At 40.1% G+C, this 6,750-nt stretch overlaps 1 pseudogene; it reads right to left on the minus strand.

Annotated features, from left to right (window-relative positions):
• Nucleotides 1-5,327: 5,327 nt before the first annotated feature.
• On the minus strand, nucleotides 5,328-5,444 carry LOC129407332 (5S ribosomal RNA; annotated as a pseudogene).
• Nucleotides 5,445-6,750: the final 1,306 nt, after the last annotated feature.

A 6,750-nucleotide genomic window follows, 5' to 3' on the forward strand; every position in this document is an offset into this window, starting at 1 on the left:
TTACCGACAGACCACGTCACAGCTGCAGTGGAGACTGAGGGGAAGTAAACTGCACTTAAAGGAACGGGAAAGTACGAGGCAACAGGAAGTGGACCCACCAAAATAAAAGTCTCAGAATTAGACGCGGATAACAATAGCATTTTGCCTGGATTGTTGCGTCACAGATAAAAATTCAGACTTCTCTTGCAGTTTTTAACTCTACAAACCATCACTTATTTTTCTCATTGTTGACAGCAGAGGGCGCTCTAATGCCTAACTGCCCCATTGGAAACAGACAGATTTGTAGTTTAAATGTTTCCTAAATGTAGTTATTATTTTCAGTTAGAAAGTGTGAAATACTTATCCCAAGGTGACCAAAAGTTTAAAGAATGCTTAATATGTCCTTTAACAAAAGAGTTATTGCTATTCCACAAAATGCACAAAAGGTTAAATTCCTGAAGTCAAATTAGTGCAAACCTGTATTGAAAGTGACAAACTGCTTTTTAGTATTTTTTAATGTGGACATTCCAGACACTTCCTCTCTATCTCAACACTCTGGAGGCAACATTCAAGGATATACTCACCTTTACACATAGACAATGATGGGATAATGACAGCAGCCTTTATTTCCAATTAATGTAACCCCAATCCAGATGCAAATGTATACTTTTATCCAGGCTTGGAAATGGCCTAAAAGTAAAGTTGTGACTCTTTTTGCACTACTTTGCAGAGACATGCCAAGTCCCAAAATAACATTTTCTCTTATATTTTTATATCTTAATGTGGAACTAAACACTAAATCAACATTTTTATTCCTGAACTCTTTTATTAACATTTTCTACTACTAAAATAATTTTTGGGCAACTTTAGAGCAAACTAATTACATTTGCAACTTTCACTTCAAACACAGCCAAAAAGAGTGTGTGCTCAGTCGTAGTTCAGTAGTTTGTCCACTGATCTGAAGGTTGGCGGTTGCCGCTCTAGACGTAAACATCGGTAGAACAGATCCACTGACGAGGTTGGGGGTGTGATTCCAGTTCCCACAGATGGTAAATGGTCACATTTTCATACAGCGCTTTTCCACCTTCAAGGCACTCAAACCTAGCCTGAGTCATCACTTTGTGGAAACCGTCTAACTTTGCAGCATTAGGATTTGTTTTCTTGATGGTAGACGGGGACCTTTTTTATTGAACCAATTGCTGCTATTTAGTCATGTATGTAATGCGCTGCTAAAGGGGCTAACTGGTATATTAAGCTTTTCCCAAATCCTGCAGGAAGAAAGGAAATAACATATTTCCCTTCGATAAAATTCACCAAACATTCTCTTTGTTCTGGCTTTAAATCCTTGATCTTGGGAATCGTTGCCAACACAGAATGTATAGCTCATCGCTGATTGGCTGGTGCCTGGACTCACACTTCCAGGGTTCTTGCAAACTGACTTCTGCAAACCGATTCCTGACCTGGAGAGAAATGACATTGAGCGGAGGCAATAGGTGGCACTAGCTTGACTGACTCAAACCGCTTCACAACAAGGAACCACTCACCTATTCACACACACACTCATACTCCAGTGTATGAAGACACACACTGGGGGCGAGGTGTCTTGTCCAAGGACACAACAGTATTCATCTGTGGGAGCCGGAATCACACCAGCCAACCTGTGGGTCAGTGGATTTAACCGCTCAACCAATGATGTTTATGTCAAGAGCAGGATTCAAACCGCCAACCTTCGGGTCAGTGGGCAAACGCTTTACAAACTGAGCTACTGCCGCCCAAGCCAATGCTGTCATGTCCATGGGCAAGACACTTATCCCACCCTGCCCCTGATGTCTGTGTACACTGGTGTATAAATGTGAGAGGTTCCTCGATGTAAAGCACTTTGAACACCCTGAAGGCCGAAAAGCGCTGTATAAAAATGCTCTAGTGGCACTTTGAAGTAGCTGGTCACATCACACAAGACTGCCCTGAATACAGCCCGGTGTTTTAGATTACAAACATAACACTGATCCTTCTACCCCCAGACACCAGCCTTCCAGGTACTTCCCAGTTTAGCAGCTCTATTTGAAATATCTGTGTGGCTGGAACACTTTAAATGTGACATGTCAAAGGTACGTTCTGTCTGTGAAGATCCCATGTTTCCCGTAATAGTACCTGAGCGTGTTTATCTGACTCACATCTGTCACAACACACTACGGTTTGAACCAGAGTTGTTGTCATCTTTTATATTTCCACCTTGTTCACCGATGTGTGTTGGAGAAACATTCAGGTATATTTTTCAGAAGAATCCTCCCAGAATGGTAGTAAAAGTGGCTGAGAGGGAGAAGTTTGTCAGCGCGAATGCCTAGATAAAAATAAAAGCGGAGTAGAGATCTGAGCATGGGAGGTAGAGATAGAGCAGTGTGTGGTAGTGAGTGTACATGAATGTAGTAGGATCACACAAGTGGTTTTGATTCACTGATCTGCAGAGGGAGTGATCATAATTACTCTCTCTCTGTTGTTGGGGCTGCTAGAGGATACGCACGATTTTATTTTTGTATATTGTTCTAGCACTAGTGACGAAGCTGGGTAGTACTCAGTTACATTTACATGAGTAGCTTTAAAAAAAAAATCAGAAATTCAGAGTAATTTTCTAGCAGCATACTTTTACTCTCATTCGAGTATTTTTATTCTAACTTGAGTACTTGAGTAACCACTATGAGTAAGTCCACAAGTATAATCTTAAACATATGACCTGGTGATGGCATCAGGTCTAGTTACAAGTCACATCTGTGGAAAAGTGAGCCAGGAAACAGTAAGAATGCATGTTTATCAAAGTGTTCAGGCAATAAAAACACCCAATGAAATAAATGGTAGATGGGTATGTTTATTATACATCCAAATTAGATGTAAAGCTATGGGTAGTCACAAAGCAAATGACTTTGTGGCGAGGTTTTGATACCAATGCGCTTCCATTTCCATTCCTACAGTGGTGGTTCTTGATCTTATTTCTTCTTATTTATTTATTTGTAAAGGGACAACACATATTAATGAACAATTAAGATGTAAATATGTAAAGATTATAGCCAACATGGCTAATTTCCATCTTCAGTCCCTGAGCAGGTTGATGTCAAATCATCTACAGGACAGAGAGAAAAGTACAGTAACAATCACACAAAAGTACATAACACCAGCACACTCACTATACAATTAATTTCAGACAGGTAATTTGAAGTTCAAAGATAAGAGTTAAACTAGGTCTTGGTCTCGAGACTGCTTTTTTACAGTCTCAAGCGTATTAGGACTCGGTCTTGTCTTGGTCTTGATGGTGCTTGGTCTCGGTCTCGTTTCGGTCTCAAGGTCTGACACTTGATGAGTGCGATCATATTTCTTTAAGGCCGGTAAATGTGCAGAGACTGCTAAATATCACTGCAAAACCAGTAAGATAATGTAACTGTGAATGTTATGAACTTGAAAGAACTCACTTGATTCACTTTGAAGTTGTTTTCTGTGAAGTGCCAGTGGAAGTGGGATTAAAAAAGGTTCTCAAACTGTGGATGAGGGACCAAAAAAGGGGCACAGAGTGTTTCAGTGCAGTGCAGTTTGCTTGGCTTATTTTAAGATTAAATGAACATGAATCAGATCAAATGGAGATAGGTTTATAAAAACATTACAAAAATATTGATATATATGTGCCAAAATAACTGTAAAATACAAATAAATGTAAGAAATTACTTGATTTGGTCTTGAGGAGCTGTGGTCTTGGCCTTGTCCCGATCTGGACCCTCTGAGGTCTTGGTCTTGTCTTGGTCTCAGGACCCTGCGGTCTCGAACAGGTTTTGTGTCGATTAGTGCGGTCTAACACTAAGTTAAACCAACAAACAATCAATATAAAATCAAATTTAAAAAAAATGTATTTTGTTAAACATGGTGACATATTTGACCACTGAACAAACATTGTTTTAAAGCTTTAGAAAATGCTACCAGTGTTGAAAGGTCTTGTATATGAGCAGGCACCATGCTCCATGTTTGACCTGCCCAATAAGCAAAAGACAGCTGTCCAAAAGCACTTGTTCGATTAATACCACAATGTTTCTGTGAGTTATCATTATTATTATCATCATAATGTTGTTGTGAGGTGGTTTCAGACACTAACTTTTTCGGTCCAATGAGGTTCATTTGGTCTTCTGATAGTTTGTGATTAGGTTCTTTCTCCAGACCACGTTTGTTTTCATACCTGTCAGTTTCGGCTTCTCACTCGTGGTCTGCCTCACATCACATGACCACTCTGAGGAAGACCACTAGTGAGCAATCGAAACTGACAGGTATGAAAACAAACTCTTGGTCTGGAAAAAGAACCTAATAACAATAACGTTTTTTTAACTAACCTTATTTTTAACTCAGTATTTCAACGTAAAAAATACATTTCGACAGTTATAAATGACATAAAATGATTCCCATGTTCACCCGGACGCTTAAAAGTAAGTCATTGTAATCCAGTCTAATGAACAAATCCTGATGGGGGAGCGGTTTGACGTTTCCCAAATTAAGGAGATTTTAGGAGTTCAAATTCATTTTTTGCTCTCCTGCCAAGACATTTTCCTATTAACACAGCTGGGGCCCATTGGATCTCCTTTGCTATGAGAGCTGTCAGAGGTGGTACAATTACACACACTCCTGAGCTAGGATTGACTAAAGTAAAAAAGGGACATTTCAGTTCAAATTCTGACAAGTCTTAATATCTTCAGTTCTCTCACAGTTGTGTAGTGTATTGAGTGACCTGGAATTAGTGGTCTATCATAAAGTCATTTCATCTAGTCTAATTGGGTATTGTTGCCAGTCGAGACAAGCTGTGATGTGGTCCTGGAGAAATACTGGATCTACATTGTCACGCTGTGAGGTGAATTAGTAAAAAGAAATATTGGAACAGCAAATCAAAGTTCATGGGAAGGTTTTTTTGTCCAACGTTTGAATTGGTTTACTCAGACAAATGTTAATTTTGAGGGAAGCTTTTGATCCACTCTTCAATGCAATAAAAAGAAATATGGTGGATTAAAAAAGGAAAAAATACAAAATGCAGAGGACTGAGAAACAGCGTGGGCTTCTGTAGAATCAACAATCGAAAAACCAAACTCTTATTTATCTGAGGTAAAAGAAGTTAAATATCTTGTTCTGAATGATATGAGAATTTTTGAGAGGAAATGTCTGGTTTGGAGAGACATCACAGAGACTCACAGAAGCGAGGCTGCCAATCTGCGCCATCTGCCCCTTCAACCACCACCGTCTCTCACGCACAAAACACTTTTTTACTAGGCAATGTAGGTGAAATGTCTTGCCTAAGGACACAACAACAGTTTTTGCAACAGGCGCCCCACTGTGGCACCTGATTTTCCCAGTGGTCTCCCAACCATGTACTAACCAGGCCCGGCCCTGCTTAGCTTCTGAGATCTGACGCGATCAGGCTTTGACAAGCAGGTATGGCCACCAGTTCAGATATTGAACTGGGACCAGAATTCAATCGATGCTTGTGGCAAAAAGTTATTTTTGTACTATTTAGAAAGTGTTTTTTATCCATTCATTTGAACCAATTTTAAAGCTGCTATTGTTCCTTGAAATATACTCAAAGGTGCATTATGTAACTTTCATGGTGGAGGGTTTGTCAAAGGCTTTTCTCCATGGAGATGTTATTGCTTTGCTTGAATGTTTTACAGTATGAGATAAAACCTTTGTATCTTCCTGGAGACCAAACCAGGCCAAGTTACAGGACAGATCTGTGGAGAGGCGACCCCTCTCACAGTCAGAATGCCTGTTTTTCTAGGTATTTTTAAGTTATAAAACCACCTGTAATTGAATAATGTAAGGTAGCACTGTTTAATGTCATACTATGGAACATTCCAGGCACATTAACCCAATATATCTGTCAAAACAATCACCACTCTCACCTCATAACAAGAAGGTCTGGGCTTGGTTGAGTGGCTAGTGCGCTGGCCTCATGGCAAGAAGGTTCTGGGTTTGAGGCCTAGGCTCTGTTTCCCGCATCAACTTAAGGCATAATAGGTCAAATCCTCCAGCTAAGGTAGTCCTGACCAAGCCTAGCTCAAGATCTGAAGTCCAGTGCTCCTGACATGTTGCCACAGTGAAGTTGAAGAATGGGTTAATTGCAGAGGACACATTTCCCTACAAATATACATACAGACAATTAAGTGTAAAAACCTCCCTCCGTATTATGCCACACTCCACATTACAGTTACATTACAGCTTTGTCTTAAAGCCTTTCTATAAACAGAAGGGATTAACAAACCAAGATATTCACTAACACAGCCTTTTCTTCTGTAACAAAGCCTCTGAAGTCCCGTTTGTCCTTCTCTTTGGCTCAGCGCTGAGTGGAGTGGCCAATAATGCACACATCTCCCAGAGTGCACTTCTCCTGCTCTGGAAACATCTCATTTCGGACAGAAGAACATGGCTCCCCACGGCTTCCCACAGCACGAGGATTAACAGTAATAAGAGCTGCCAGTGGGTCAGTGCCAAATCTGGCATGCATTCTTTTAAAGGTGCACTGCGGAACATGGGAGGTGCTAATTCAATTTTAATAACTGTTTTATGATCTCTGTGAATGGCAACTGATTTGTTGTGTAAAGACTTCACCTTGACGTTTTCAAAGTGGTCTGGGGTTAGTTTTTAGAATATCTGTAAAATGTTAAATGTTCCCAATGCAGCAAAAATCACTGAGAGTCTGATTTGGTTATGGACGTGCTAACCAACAAAAAATCAAGGGCCAGTATTAAACTGTAA

This window comes from Boleophthalmus pectinirostris, unplaced genomic scaffold, assembly GCF_026225935.1.
Source record: "Boleophthalmus pectinirostris isolate CB_2022bp ecotype Guang Dong unplaced genomic scaffold, ASM2622593v1 HiC_scaffold_9, whole genome shotgun sequence".
NCBI lineage: Eukaryota > Metazoa > Chordata > Actinopteri > Gobiiformes > Gobiidae > Boleophthalmus > Boleophthalmus pectinirostris.